The sequence below is a fragment of the Pagrus major genome, chromosome 16 (genome assembly GCF_040436345.1).
Source record: "Pagrus major chromosome 16, Pma_NU_1.0".
In the NCBI taxonomy this organism is placed as follows: domain Eukaryota; kingdom Metazoa; phylum Chordata; class Actinopteri; order Spariformes; family Sparidae; genus Pagrus; species Pagrus major.
The window spans coordinates 20146759-20162311 of NC_133230.1; positions in this window are offsets into that span (position 1 = coordinate 20146759).

Below are 15553 nucleotides of genomic sequence, written 5' to 3' on the forward strand. Positions count from 1 at the left end.
GGTCGGGCAAAACAAGCAATTTGAAGATGTCACCCAGTGCATCAGGAAATTATAACGCATATTTTCTGAAATTGTATTGACGTGTCAACTAACCAAGAAATAAGTGGCAGATTAATCATTGTTGTTTCATGTAAAAAAAGACTTGGACATAGAAGTGGACATAGCCTCCAGGTCAAGTGAAGCCAATGCTACCAGCATTCTTCTTCGAATGGCCAGCAGGGGATGACTCCACTGATTGCAAAAGTCCAATTGTATGTAAGCTTATGAGAAAAATGATCCAACTTGACGTGAGTTCATGATTATGATTACATTTGCTAATGATTATTTTGGATGGCGGTGTGTGGTTGCATCTTTGTCCAAGTGGAGTTGCCATACCGAGCTGTCCAAGACGGCAGACTTGCTCGTGCATGTGCCTCTCAGCTTGGGCAGCCAATCACTTTGGGTAGTGACAAACCCCTCGCTCCTCCCCAGCTCCACCCTCTAGTCCAAATACCGTCAGTTTTGGCTCAAAACCACCAAGACGGCAACATCCAAAATGTAGACTCAAGGCTTCTAAACAGTAGTCCACAAACCAGTGGGTAACACCAGGTCAGTTGGCTACATCCACTTCTTTTGAACAGTCTTTGGTCTCTGCCAATGCTATATTATTCACAAAAACATATTCATATATTTGAGTATTGAAATGAACTGATTATCCACCTCAAATGTAATTTCATGGGCTTTTCTTATGATTTTCTGAATGTCACCATTAAATAAATTACGTTGATAGCCAACGTCACTGTGGCCACAGTTTCTTCAGTCTGACGTTGATCGCCAAACTGGAATGTGTGTCCATGGCACAAGTCAAGCTCAAGCCCTTTTTTAATTCGAAAGAACGAAAGATCACATACTGAATCACATTTTTCTTTGCTGTTTTAAGCTTTAGAATACATGTCAGCTCTTACATAAGGGTATACGTATACTCCACATTTTTGTAATATCAATTTTGTGTGTGTTGTTTTGTTGACTTTCCATACTCCTACGATGAGTTTTGATGGATTCCAACAAAAGCTTGCTCGTGCAGCAGTTACTGATCCACACAGCTCCATAACCCAATTACACCGTTGGTAATCCAGTGAAAACAAATTCAGTGAAGAGGCAGAGAGGCAGGCAGAGACAGAAAAACATGAAACATGTCAGACACAACCACTGATATGATGTCCAAGCATCAGTCGAATCAGGCATCAATCTCCTGTCCTGGTCAAAATGCAGCATAATTCAAACCCAAACATTTTTCAAACTGAATCAGAGGGTCCAAAGCCCCTCTCCCTCCACCTGCTGTCAGCCATCCTCCATCCCACCCTCGCCTAAATTTCATTTAGGAGACATCTTTCTCCCTTTCCCCTTCTCGCTCATGCTCTCTACATCGCTGTCTCTTCTCTCTCTTTGAATTCAGTGCGCCGTAGCCCTTAGATTTACTTGCTTAACAAATATGGACAGGGGGCCTAAGTGGTTTTTGAAATCTTCGAATGGACTTTGGAGTGCCTGTGCTGTGCCGGGTGACAACAGTCTCTCTGTCTCTCTCCCTCTCTCTCCCTCTCTCTCCCGCTAACCCAAATGTGCGTGGCTATGTGTGCTTTTCTGGTTGTCTGTCTGTTTATGTTTTTGTCTGTTTATGTTCATGTCTGTATGTGTGTGTGCACGCACGTCTATGGCTTCCCCATGCTCTCCCAGACTCCCTGGCTGGGAGATGGCAGCGCTCGCTGGAGCGGCAGTCTGGAAATGAGATAAGGATGTCTGATTCATAGGATCTGACAGGAAATCTATACTGTGCAATGTTTATAATCCAGCCATTACTACACAGCCAAATGAAAGAACAATAATCCAATCATTTACTCCATATTTACCTGAGGCAGATTCTCGGCTTTAAAGGCAAAGTGCATTGCGCGGTGACGGAGGCTGTAAAACTACGGCCGAGGAGGGTGTTTCAAGCTCAGAGGGGAGGGCATCGAGGGGGGCGAGGATGGACTGTCCTCTGGGGAGATGTGTGTCTACAGGAGACAGGATTCTTCACCTGTGTGTGCTCGGCAGGGTTAAGGGTCACTCATTACTCATCATTAAGACCCCATTGATTTATGAGAAACTTACAAAAAAAGGAGCAACTAGAGTTTATGAAACATGAGGTTAAAGGTTGCAGATATGAGCTCTAAAGGAACAAATCCTCAGCACACACGTGTACTGTATTGGAAAAAGTCTTCTACTATTACAAAGCTTATGCAGTTTAACGGTGTGTAATTTGGCTCCCTCGTACTGATCCTGCGTCATCTATAACAGAGAAGTCCATAGAGGTAACGTCTCTCCATAAGCATAGAGGAATTCTGCGGTGGGGGTTTACTTATCATAGAGTCTTTCATGGACAGTATGCGCTGCTCTTCATTGTGTACGAGGGGGGAGGTTTATCTTATTTGGAAAAGTGAAGGGGGCCTGCCCTTATCTGTCAATAAACAGTAATTAGATTTTGTGGCCGATAGCGTCGATTGGTTTCTAATCTAGCTGTCGCCCTAGACGTGTGTAATTAAAATCCTGATTGATAAAGGGGCAGAAGCCCGCCCACGCCACCACTTTACCAGACCCTACCCCCGACCCCTTCAAAACACAAACAAGAGAGAGATATGAAAGAAGGCCTGGGGAGAAAACTGCACTACCTATTGATCAGCTCTATCTGCCTTCCTATCAATGCCCTTTTCCCACAATGGAGGGGCTAGTACAAAGGTTTCCCACGTTAAACTTCATAGCTAATCTTCACCCTGCAGATTTTATCCTCCCTGAAAAATAAAACCAAGATGACCAACATTTTACCTAGGAAAACTAAACTCTAGCGTCTTGCACTTACAACAAAAAGAGTATTTGCATGTGAGTATGGAAAGTGTTTCCCTGTCTAAAATAAGAAATTAAAACATGCTTACCACTAATGAGGGAAAGCTTACTGTGATTGTAATGCAATCAAGGAAAAACACCCCTCAGGCGCTACAGAGATGAAAGAGGAACAATGCCATTTTATCTATTTAACTAATGGGCCTGTGAACACAAGAATAAGGTCCAGATGAACACACATACATACACACAGGCGCACACAGGCACACACAGGTGAATGTCAAATGTGCATCACGCATTAGACAAATAAGGTAGTACCTTCAAGTCAGAGGACTCCCACAGAGAGCAGCCAGGCTGAAAGATGTTCAAAAACACTGCCTGCAGACTTCACTGTCATCAGGGTCCATGCAGACAGACGAGCCAGGAAGAAAGGCTACGTGCTGTCTAAGTTCTGGAGACAAAGGGACAATAAAGAAAGTGAAACAGTGACAGAGAAGAGCGGGACAGAGAGAACGCATCAGGCGAAGAGGCATCCAACTAAGTGAGCTTGCACATTTAGCCGCACCAGCAAGCGAATATCTCATCGTGACCCAAACCTCAGAATGGTACCATGACGGCAGGAGAGGCAGATAATCTGTCTTATAAAGTCAAATCTTGCTGGGATGTCCGCAGGATTTTTTAAGCTCTGTAAACTGGGAGAGAGTGCAGACTGCAGGCCTGTGACCTTTCCTGTCTGACACTGGTCACCTGCTGTCACGTGTGAGGGCTGACCCACAGCAGTGAATGATGGCTGCATACTCTGCTTCACCCCCACTCTGTGACACATATGCAATGGCAAATACATGCACATACACACACATACTATACCCACTGTGGAGCGGATAAACCACCGCTCACTCAACAGTACACCAATGCTCCCAACACATCAGGAACATAATAAATCACAAATTAGAAGTGTGTGAGTGTGTGTATTTCGAGGGGGGTGGACTTTGTAGAAAGCACTGGTCCAGTGCTTAATTTGATTCTTAATGGAAGGCAAAATTTCCAGAGGAAAACTTTCATTGGGCACAAAATGACTTTCCTTAGTTTCCACTTTCTTACACTGTGAGAGAGATTGTGATTGATAAATGCTGGCAGTGCATTGCCAGCTCATGCATGGTTTACCTCATTTAACTGATTTCTGTAATTTCCTCACTAAACAGTGATTAATAAATGGTTACCTAAACAAATGGGAGACTGGAAAAATAGTGCAAAGAAAGCTTTTTAACTTCTTAACCAAAAATCTGCTGCATTGCTTGTCTTATAAGCATTAAATTGATTCAAGCCTTTGGAAAGTTCAAAAGTATTGTGCCTTTTAGGGCACTATTAGTACTTCTCTGTAGTATGTCTGTATTTCACCTTACATGTATGTGTTGCTAAATACTAATATAACAGGTTTATTTAAATGCACATTAGGGCTGGGCAATGTATCGATATTATATCATTTTTTCATGATATGGCATAAGTGTTGTTTCATCCTGGTTTTAAAGGCTGCATTACGGTTATGTGATGTAATCTTCTGAATTTATCAGACTGTTCTACTTGTCCTGATAATTGCCTGTACCCACTTAGTCACTATATACCAAAGATTATTTATCAAAAATCATACTGTGTTAATATTATGTACCAATAGTCATCCCTACAGTATTGACCCTATATCAATATCAAGTTATTTGGTCAAGAATATCGTCAGATTTTTGTTGTTGTAGCATTTTGAAGTAATTCTGAGATTCAAAATATGGGGATATATATCATATAATGCAAATCAGCCTAAATATATTGCAATATTATTTTAAGGCCACAACGCACAGCCCTAACGCACAATATGTCATTTCTGCCAGTAGGGGTCTCTCAATCAAAACAGTGAAAACAAAAGACGTAGTTTGATGACATTTAAAGTAGCATGGGATCATGGGAGTTGTTTTTATTGTTAAACATCCACGAAAACCTGATGAAAACCTATCTGATGTGAGTGTTCAACCAAATGAAACACACAATTAACTCAAAATGTAAAATGATGGATTTCTCTGGGTTTGAACATTGTTGAAAATGTTTGGAAACTTGTATGTAAGTAAATCAACCAAATATGTAGCAAAGGTCTTGTCGTTTTTAAACATTTTAATGCAGAAATGTTACATATTATAACTATAATGCAAGAAAAAAAGAAATCACCAAAGTATTTCAAAATAAAAGTCCTTATAACATAGACATTTTGGACGTACTTGGTACACAGTGAGCTATGACACTTGTAGCAAGCCTAAATAATCATGTGTGCAGATTCTGATCACATTATCGCCCCCCCTTTCCTTTCCATCCAAGTGTCTTTAGAATAAAGAGAGGGAATAATATCAACAACACTTGCAATGCCCTACAATAAATGTTACTTTAGTCTACATTTTCGGATATTTTTAGTTTTGTCAAGATTTAACAGTAGGTCATGGCCACATTTAATACAAACCAATACAACAATATTTGAGGTTTTGCTGCATTGACTTGCATTGTAAAAATAATGTGAAATCTATCCACTCTTTGAAATGTTTGGATATATTGCTTTACAAAAGTTATTTTAACGGGACAGCTATTTTATTGAGATATGAGTTCCCCTGCTATATCTAAAATACATTTAAAATTAATCTTAAAAGTGATAGCGTATAAACATATTTTATAAATTTAAGAAATATATACATTACAGTATTTTTTATCAAGATTTAAAATATGATATCTTCTAACTAATTTCAAATAAAATTTCTACCCTTGAAAAACTTAGAAAGAAACCTCCTGGATATAAAAAACCTTGTCTTGTGTGAATAAGTGTGATTGGAGATCAGATTCTCCTCTAGATTCTTCTTAAGAACGTCTTCTCTCCTGATAATAAGGCAAGCTCCCCCTGTGGTGCCACAACAGTGGAGTGACCTTGTCACCAGGGTGCCATGTGTCACAGTGGGGGGGACCCAGAGGGAGAGGATGGGGTGAACAGATCATCTCCCTGCATGCCTGGTACCCGTGCCCTACCCTTCCTGCTCCCACCACAGGCCCAGCACCAGAGCGGCCGGTGCAGGGAGAGGAGCAGCTCCAGGCTCTGGAGAACATGACTCCAATTAAGCTATGGAGGCCTTGCTCACGCTCCACTGCCTCAGCCCAGTTGTCCTATGCAGGAAGACATACAGTCAACCCAGGGAAATGAACTCTGTCAGCATTGTCAAGATAGTCAGTGAGAGAGTTAGATTCTGCTTTACAAACAAATTGTACCAGATAAGGATCCATCAACAAACCGCAGAATGAAACTGAGTATGAAATCATGATCGTTGCAGTTTTGATAAAATGTTGTTAAAGGATATTAAAATTTAACCAGTAACCACAAGGAAAGCAGCAGCAACAATGACAGCTTGTTTCCTGTTTTGAGAGCCCTGGAGAAAAAATGCCGAGAGTTAAGCACACAGTAATAGATGAGAGCGATTGAGAGGCCTCGTTTTCCCCTGTGATTAAAAATGTATGTTGCCACACGCAGCCTTTGGTGTGGAACTCTCCTGGAAAAGGAGCTGGTTAATATTCAGGCCCATGTCTAGCTAATGTCTTAAAGTGATAAATAGGAGGGGGTTGCTGCCGTTTGATTGTTCTTCACAGGCAGTCTGGGAGCAGCAGCACAGGGGGATTTAAGGTGGAGGAATCCTCTCAAAGCTCCTCATTCATTCACTCTCAGACGCCCCATCATTAATTGGGCCTGTCGACATGACTCCTCTGTACCCAGGGCCACTGGCAGCTACCATGGTGGATGAGCTTTTTAAGACAGTTCAAAAGAGTCCTTGCCTCATGAAAGGCATTCAAATTACATGAAATTGCATTCATGTCAAGCCTTGCAGGCATATTCATACAGTACACTGGCATAATGTCTTGTTTCGTGCCCTGCATATCTGTGTGACTATATAATCGTCCTCTTGGGAGCAGATTGCACTATAAAGAGTATTCTTTACAAACTATTAATACGTAATGTTTCATTTTTCAAACGACTATATACAGTAAATATAGCACTGTACGAAGCGAAGGAAATGCGTTTCACTTTAGTGTAATGTAAATATAGCAATATTTTCTAATTAAAAGTGGCACAATATACCCAAGAGAAGAATATTTCCATAACAAACCACTTTTGCGTCAGGCAAAACAGGATCTAATATTCCCCATGAAAACATAAAAATCCACAGGGAGTCAACAGTATTATCACTGCAAATAAAGACTGATTAAACAGTAATAGGAGCTGCTTGGAAAATAACTTTACACGTTGCTTGAAGCATCCAAATATATCTGTAAGTTAATTTTTAGCCATCATAAAAAAATGTGACTTCTGAATGAGTATATTAAAGACTCTTTTGCACGGACTTTAAAACTGAAATGCACAATAGATCATCTACACTAAAGCAGTAGCTGATCTACAATATGTGCAGCAGTTATCCCTCTGGCACAGTTTCCACTTTGACAGTTATCTCCCTCGCTCTGTGTAACTGTAGCTATGCAGGACAAGGTGAGTCCAGCCTTCAAAACTTTTTGTGATTTCTACTGATGTGGAGTTGGAAGGTGATCGCAGAAGGTGGCCATATTTGGTTCATGATGTCAACCATGTGGTACTTTAGTATTTATAACCATTAGGGGCTGTATATATGTCATGAAGTACAGCAAGCTCTTTTTCAGGGTGGCCACTGGCCTACTTCCCTTCCATCCTTGCCCGACAGTTTCTTCATGGCAGGACCGATTCTTCAGCAGGGACAGTTGAACTCTTATTTTGAGGGAATTCTAGCTGCTTTAGGTGATCTTCATCACTTTTTGCTCTTATTTAAAAATGTTGCACTGCTTCAAAAATAAAACAAGAGAGAAAAGAAGAATAAATACAAGGTGTGTCTTGCTTGTAATATATCAAAAATCTACAAATAGAACCAGTTGATTTGCTTGTTATACTGGCAATAGACAGGTTTTGTGCTTTTTTATGTTTTATGCTTTAACTTATTTTTATTTTATATTATTTATTTTAATTATTAAGTAAATGTTGATTATACAGTATCGAAATCTCCTGTGAAAAAGAAGCTGACTGGATCGCCAGCGTATCGCTTGACACACGAGTGAGAAGATGGATATGGATGCCTAAATGTAAAGCAAGATGTAACGCCACGTGCTGCTCATGCATCCAGTGTGGCCAGCCTGTTAGACTATGACAGTGGGGACGGCAAGACATGGCAGGTTGGGTTGGGAGAGAAGCAACGGGAGAGTCGCACATCAGCAGCAGGTGAAAAGGGCGGGTAGGTCCAGTTAGGTAAAAGAGAGAAACTTGAATTCAGAAACCGTATGATGGACTTTTCTGTTCAGTAAGAGCATTTCATTTCTTGACATTTTGTAAGTTTATTTTGTCCATTTAGTACACTAACAGCTGGCATATATCTGCTACAGTGTACCTGAAACTCCAGATGTTTAGTTACTGAAGCAAGGCCCTGATTCTCCAATGGTGGACTGGACCTGACCTTGGACAATAAAGCCTTCAAATATTTAGCAAAGATCACAGCTTTGGGCTGGGACTGAATGCTAACCCTAACCCTGTTTGTTTCCAAAGATACCTCACACACAGCTTTCAGTTTGGGCCACCAACAACTCCTCCTGTCTCTCCATCAATTAAGATTATCTCATGCGTTGTCATTCTATGGATTTTTTCCTCATACTGAAACTATTTGCAGTCTCACTTTTTCTTCACTCTCACTCTCTAAATATTTCACTATCTTTTGCAGTCACACTCACTCAGTATCCTCCCATTACTGTTTCCCCTCCTCCTCTCCCTGTCGGGGAAGTGGTTTCTGTTATGGCAGTGGGAAGGCTACCCGCAGCGGGAGAGATCCTAATTAACAGCCTATTCATTTGTGTGGAGCGGAGGGCTCCTGCTTTCTGAGCACTTGTTTTATGGTGGCGCTAGGGAGCCCTGTCCAGGGATTTGGAGGGGGATAATTGCCTTTGCCGCAGGCTGCAGTAATCTGGTCGGCTAATTCATTATTTTAATAAGTTAGCTTCTCCTCGGGGGTGTGCTAGCTGCGCTGCGCCTCAAACCTTGGTGGTGCACCTCGTTATTGTGGCGCTCTTTTACACCGCCGCCCGCACGGGGTTAATAACTGTTATTAGCCTCTCTCCTCAGCCTGCAATTTCTCGTTTAACTGGGGCGATTCAAACGAAACCTTTGCGAGCGTCTAATAATCAACCTCTCTGGAACCAGGGGTAATCCCTATGAAGGGGTCCATATAGTGGAGGAGGTAATGGATGCAATCACCTGAGTGCCTTTGCCTCCGCTCCTTTCATTATGGGTCCTGATGTTGTTTTTGTTGTTGACGCCGCTGTTGTTTTTACTCAATTCCTCCAAAATCATTTGAGGGAAGAAATATTTGAGTTGAGCGAGGGAAATGGATCAGAGTTATACATACAAATAAGATGATCATTAGGTTTGCGTAACTAATGGCTTCATTTAGTCCATAATCTTCCATCTCTCTAATGGGCTATGCAGTCAGTGGGATGTGTGCATGTGTCTGTCTAGAGGCAGGTTTAATGACTCCAGTGCAGTCAGACATTTTGTGCATTGGCTGATTAAAAATCATGTCATTTCAACAGGAAGGGAATAAAGAGAGGGCTTCATGAATAGAAGTATTTGAAAAATCCAATATTGGAGATGGTGATGGCTAGATGTTTGAAGGAACCTGCAGTTAAAATCCAATTATGAGTACAGCACAAAGTGGTTAAATGCTTTTGAATGCAAGTACTGGATACATTATTTCACCATGTGACGAAAAGAGATATCCTAATTCACTTTTGAGAGAAAATACAATGTAGACAAGGCAATCCTATTATGTGTCCCCAGATATCCCTGCTTTGCATCTGCCAATGACAGAGGAAGAGAAAACATTCAGACTGTCCTTAACAGTGAAGTTAAATACAGAGAAACTTAAAATGTTCTGCCTGGTGGAGACCATTACACTTTAAAATATGCACTTTTAGCGTTTTGGTGCATCTTGTTGACACGAGCAAATGACAAATGCATGTATGCTTTCACCACTAGCTGTATATTAAAAACAATCCATCTTGATTGTATCCCCTGTACACTCAGGCCTCAGTCCACATGCTCTGTGTGGCTTATGTTCCATCCTGTAGACTGGCTTGTTTAGCTGTCATCATGCTGTGACCTGCCAGCCACTGTGAAATGAGCTCCTGGATATTAAAGAGGCTATCTCTTCATCTATACTTAACCATAGTGGAGTGACACATCACATGGCCCTGGGCCCTGTAAAGGATAGGGGCAATAACATATCGGGTAGAAAATGGTGAAATGAGCAAGGCCATACTCCGTGGTCAGTCATATGACTGAAAGAACAACATTTCCACCAATATGCATTCTCATCAAGCCAACAACAAGCCATTAAAGCACCTGAAGTATTGCACAATGTTTATCCAAGAATGTGACAGTGTGCAAATGGCTCTGTGAGATCATTTAGCACTTTTATCTGCATCTAAAAGTTAAACCTTCGCTCAGCCACGGCCCCTTCTGCACACACTAGTGGTCTTGCTCCATAAAGTACGCACATGATAGTAAATGACCTGGTTCACTATTAACTATTATCCACTTATGTCCTTCCTGGCTTGCCACATGTGGAGCTTTGGCTGAGTGCTGGCCTCTGGGGCTGCCTGGGGCTCGTTCAGGGCCATGGCTTTTCAAAGCCCACGCTGCCATCTGCTAGACCAGCGGCCCTTTTCCCCTTCCCCGGCTGATGTGGCCGCTGCTGGGACAGCAGAGGCCCATGACTGTCCCACACCCAGGTGTTTACCACAGCTTCATGCATATGGATTCAGAGATTGCTATAGATCTCTGATAGCATATGTGGAAGCTGACACACTGCTAATAAACGCTCTGCTATGTGGAGAGTATTACTTAGTGCTATTTGTGCACAGGGAGGAGTTTGCTTTGATTTTTATTGATTTTTGTTTCCTCTTATGGATATATCCCAATTGACACTCTTCTGTGTGAGGCAGTATCGATCAATAAAATCAGCTGATGTTTTCTGAAGAACTGCTGGAGTGGCATAGCTGAGCCCAGCAGTCCTGCCCACCTTAAAGCCGCTCAACTTAGCATGACTGGCTTCTAATGAGTGGTCCCTCCTCTCATCACAAGATCCCGAGTCCCTCCCTCCCGCATTCATCAATTCTCATTAGGGAAAATCATCATGTGGAATACCAACTTTTGGCCAATATTCATCACTGTCAGCCCTCATCCACGGCAGCACAATGACAGACGCAGGATCTGGGAGTGCCTAAGTAGCACTGACTTAGCTCTTTTATTCCCTAATCTCACCCTCTGTGCTTGTGGCACCCAAGCAACTCTCCGCAGTGCACACTCCCTGACAGCAATTACTTTATGCAAAAAGAGTGGAGGAGTTCAGTGAGTGGCGTGAGTGAGAATAAGCCTCCTCTGAACTCTGCGGCATTCCAATTGGACCAGCTCACTTCCCATGGGCACTAAAGGGCAGCGAGGAGAGGTGGCAGAGGACAGCTTGGTTGCACTTTGGCAGGGATCTTGTTGTGACATCGCCCATCTAGTCATCATATATCACGACTGTATAATGACTACATAATTACATAAATGTATTACTGAATGGTGATATCCTGAGAAACATCTGCATTGGGCATTTTGGGGAAATACGCTTAATTGCTTTCTTGTTGTAACATAGATGACTTGGGGGAAATGGCGAACCTGGCTCTGTCCAAAAATTAACAAAATCTGGCTACCAACACCTCTAAAAGCAACAATTGTTGTTTTTTAAGGAGGTTTACGTTCCAACGTATTTCTTGACTACAAGAGCTGAGATTGCCGGGCAATCAGCAAAAAGTACAGGATATCACTAACCTTTCACGTTAGTAGGTTTGTTACACAGAACCATCTTAGAAGTTGTCCTTGGAAATTGACAGGAAAAAATATACTGCAAAATACTTGCAGGTGATTGGATGACCCATCTGTCTAGCTAGCATTTGTATTTGACATTTGCATATTACTGAATATAGGGGGGAAAAAATGGCAGACTATTCCTTTACATCAGGGATATATCTTTCTTTCTTTCCATCCACTGGCTCTATCCTACTCTTTAGGAGCTTATCTACGTCACAGACAGTTTGCCTTCGCCAGCAATGTGTTCCCCCTCCTGTAAAAATTAGCTTGCGCGTGTCATTCTCATAACAGCAGCAGGATCAATACATTCATTCCCATTTTAGCTGCTCTGCCCCTTTGCCCACCCACGCCCAAGAATAGGACAGCTTGCAAAACCCAGCCGCCATGTCAGCTAATCACAGCCCTATTGCTTCAGTCATTCGTGCCCCATCGTTGGCCCACACCGACTGCCTGCCCAGCGCAGCTACAGATTTTACCCAGAGGTCAGTAGGCTGGCCGGCCTGTCTCAGTCCAAACTCCCCTCCTGCCAGGTGGATCAGAGGGAGGCTAGTGGTTCGCTTCACCGCTGAGAAAATGAGATCACACTGCCACAATAGGGGGGCTGCCTTTGGAAGACCTTCATTCCAGGCTACAAGATAATAGCAGAAAACCATTTGCATCAACCAAGGGGGCATTATAATAAATCAGACACCGTGATAAATTCTCTTAACGCCTGGCACTAACAGGTGTTAACTGACTCTCAATTATTGTCATTTACCAGCAGCTACAGAGCTAAAGGAGGCTTCTGTGTTGTATTATGAAAAAAGTAAATTCGTTAGCACTGTTAGCTGCTCCAGGATACACCATCTTAATCACCATAATCACCTTACAACTGAATACAAAAATAGTAAATACTAATTCAATTAGATACATTTTTTGTAGGATTGCCAATTATTGGTTATTAATTCAGTGAGACTGCAGTTTGGTGGGATGTTAAGACAATATGAAATTATGCAGTCAGGGCTCCAGGGTGCAACTAAACATTTTCAGTAGTCGCACTGGTTTTAAATAGTTGAGGTTATCGCAATTTCTTGTTGCGTGTGCTGTGATTTAAATGAAGAACAACATGTATTGCTCTCTCTATTCCCGTTAACAATAATTGTCATCATGTGTTTAGAAAAGTGAATTAAAATGTATTAATATTAAGTAAGTCAGTAATTAATGCAACAATATTTGGCCTCTGTTAAAAGACAGACAGACAGATAGAAATCTTTCATGAAAACTCACAAATACATGCACACGCACACACACACGCACGCACACACTAGAGGATGAAGATAGCATTGGGAAACCTTGGAGGGCAACATATGATGGCCTGAGGCGGTGTCTCAGTGGTTGAGGCATGAGTCACTTCCCTCAGGGCTGCCAGTGAAAACATAAACAAACAGCATTCCTCCTCTGCAGGGGAGCATTCAAGGAAACTCGTTTGGTGTAACATTTTGACATGGACATTGTTTACAGTAATACAGTGGTGAACAAACTGTTCGGTGACCACACACAGATAAATGCACCGTACATATACTGTACACACAGTGATGTTTTTTTCACAATCTCATATGCATCTCAGGGAAACCATTGTTCAGAATCATACTGTAGATACACTTATACACACTTACACCTGGCCTGATCTCTCAGAAATATAGAGCACCTGAACTTTTTCTTGGTGTGATAGATGGATGGCAGAATGTCCCTGAGGGAGCGGTGATTAAACAGGAAGTAGAGAGAGTCACTGAGCGGGGCAGTAGCTGGCTGACCCCTCCTTCTCAGCAGCTCACTGATGTGCTGCTACAGAGACTAGAAGAGAGAGAGGAGGGAAAGAATGAAAGGGAGCCATAGATTATCAATAAAGTCAATGTGGCATTGTGTTACACGTGCCCTCTGACCTAAGCAGGGTTACTAGCTCTGATATCCTTATTGGGATAGGACTACTGGAGGAAACAGTCATAAGTTATCTGTATTCGATGATTATATGTTGTGTGCTTATCAGGTTTTTTTTTTTTCATTCAGCAATGTTCAGATTAGAGTGGTTGAGATTAATAACCAAGCTTAGCACTGAACCATATCACATAATGATCAGCAGAGCGTAATTTCTTGTTTAAAACATCACAAAATAGATAAATAAATGTCTTTTTTCAGTAATTGATTCTTGTTTTATTTCCGAACATATTTCATCTGACGTCTCGTTTTATGTGAGATTCTCACATTAGTATGCAAATCATTCAAAAATGATCTTGCAGTCACGTTATCAAAGCATTATCTCTTCATACCTAATTAGAATTCTGGTCACAGTCAATGAAAAGCTTGTTTCAACATATACCATATCACCACTGCGTCTATACAGTAATGCCACTGAGCTGAAATCTGTGTTAGACTGGCTACTTTAATTCATCTCCAGCATTCCCGTGTTTAATTTTTAGCCTTGGCTGCCCGCGGGGACTTTAACCCTTTCTGCTGTCTCATTTTAATCGGATGCTTTTTTGTTAAATGTTTAACTTAAATTGGGAGCCTCATAAATATTCCAAATCACTCGTCCTGTGTTTGATGAGGAAATGAGCCTCGTACCCGCCGTGATTCCCCAGGCAGGCAGGCAGGGAGGAGGAAAAAAAGAAAGCCTACAACTTAACTCTTGGAACTAGACCTGTGCGCCGCTCTGACAGCCTACATTAGCAAGCAGCAAATTGTTTTAACAATGTGAGGGCCGCCTTTGTGTCGAGATAATGATGATATCTCTTTTCTGTGGTGCTACATGCTACTGAGGTAATCATAAAGGTCTCTACTGTCATCACTGCCCGAGAGCACCTTTTATGGTCTAAAGGGACAACAGCTTGTGCTGAATATGAATCGCACCGCTCTATCATAGACTTTACATGTTGCAAGGCACGTTTTGATAACTGTTGAAGTGAATTATATTTATGTAATTTCTCTTTAACACCAGTGACAGCAGAGCACACACATAGTTAATATCGTAGCTCCCGAGCAAAGTTCAAGCAGGCCTGACCTCTGAGGTAGTAGATAGGCCTGTTTCAGAGTTTCTCTGTTTCTGTCCGTCTTTGACTCCCGTGGCTCTGTGGTCATTAATCTTCCACACAGGTGCTGAGGACTCCTGACCCTCTGCTCCACTTCCTCCATTAGCACCATGACAGCTCCACTGTAAGGTTCATATACCCAACCGTATTTCCATCCCTCTTTTCCCAAACCACTTCAACTGGCCGGGGAACTTAAATCCACAGCGTCCCTTTCACTCCTCAAAAGTTCAATTACACTTGTTTCAGTGCAGCTTTATCATCCAGTCACAGCATTAAAACATAGGTGCACTTTGTTGTACAATTTATAGTTTAAAAGCAATGTAAATGCAAGCAACTCACATATAATTTAGGAAGACAATTTGTATTCGACTAAATTTAGCCTGTTTGTATTTAAAGCCGCTATAAAAAACTTTTAATGTTTTGTTCATCTGGCGGCCCCTGTGGACAGAAGTGGTATGAGCACCACCACCTCCTGTCTTTAAAATCTTGATTTGGCTAGCATGTGCATGTATTTAAAAGCGAGTGAAAGAAAGACACAATGAATTTATGATGCCATTTTTTTTCTTTTTAAAGCACAGCTGTTTGCAGGATGCATTGCAATGTGGTAATGCATCTATTTGTGGTGATGCAAGATCAATAACTG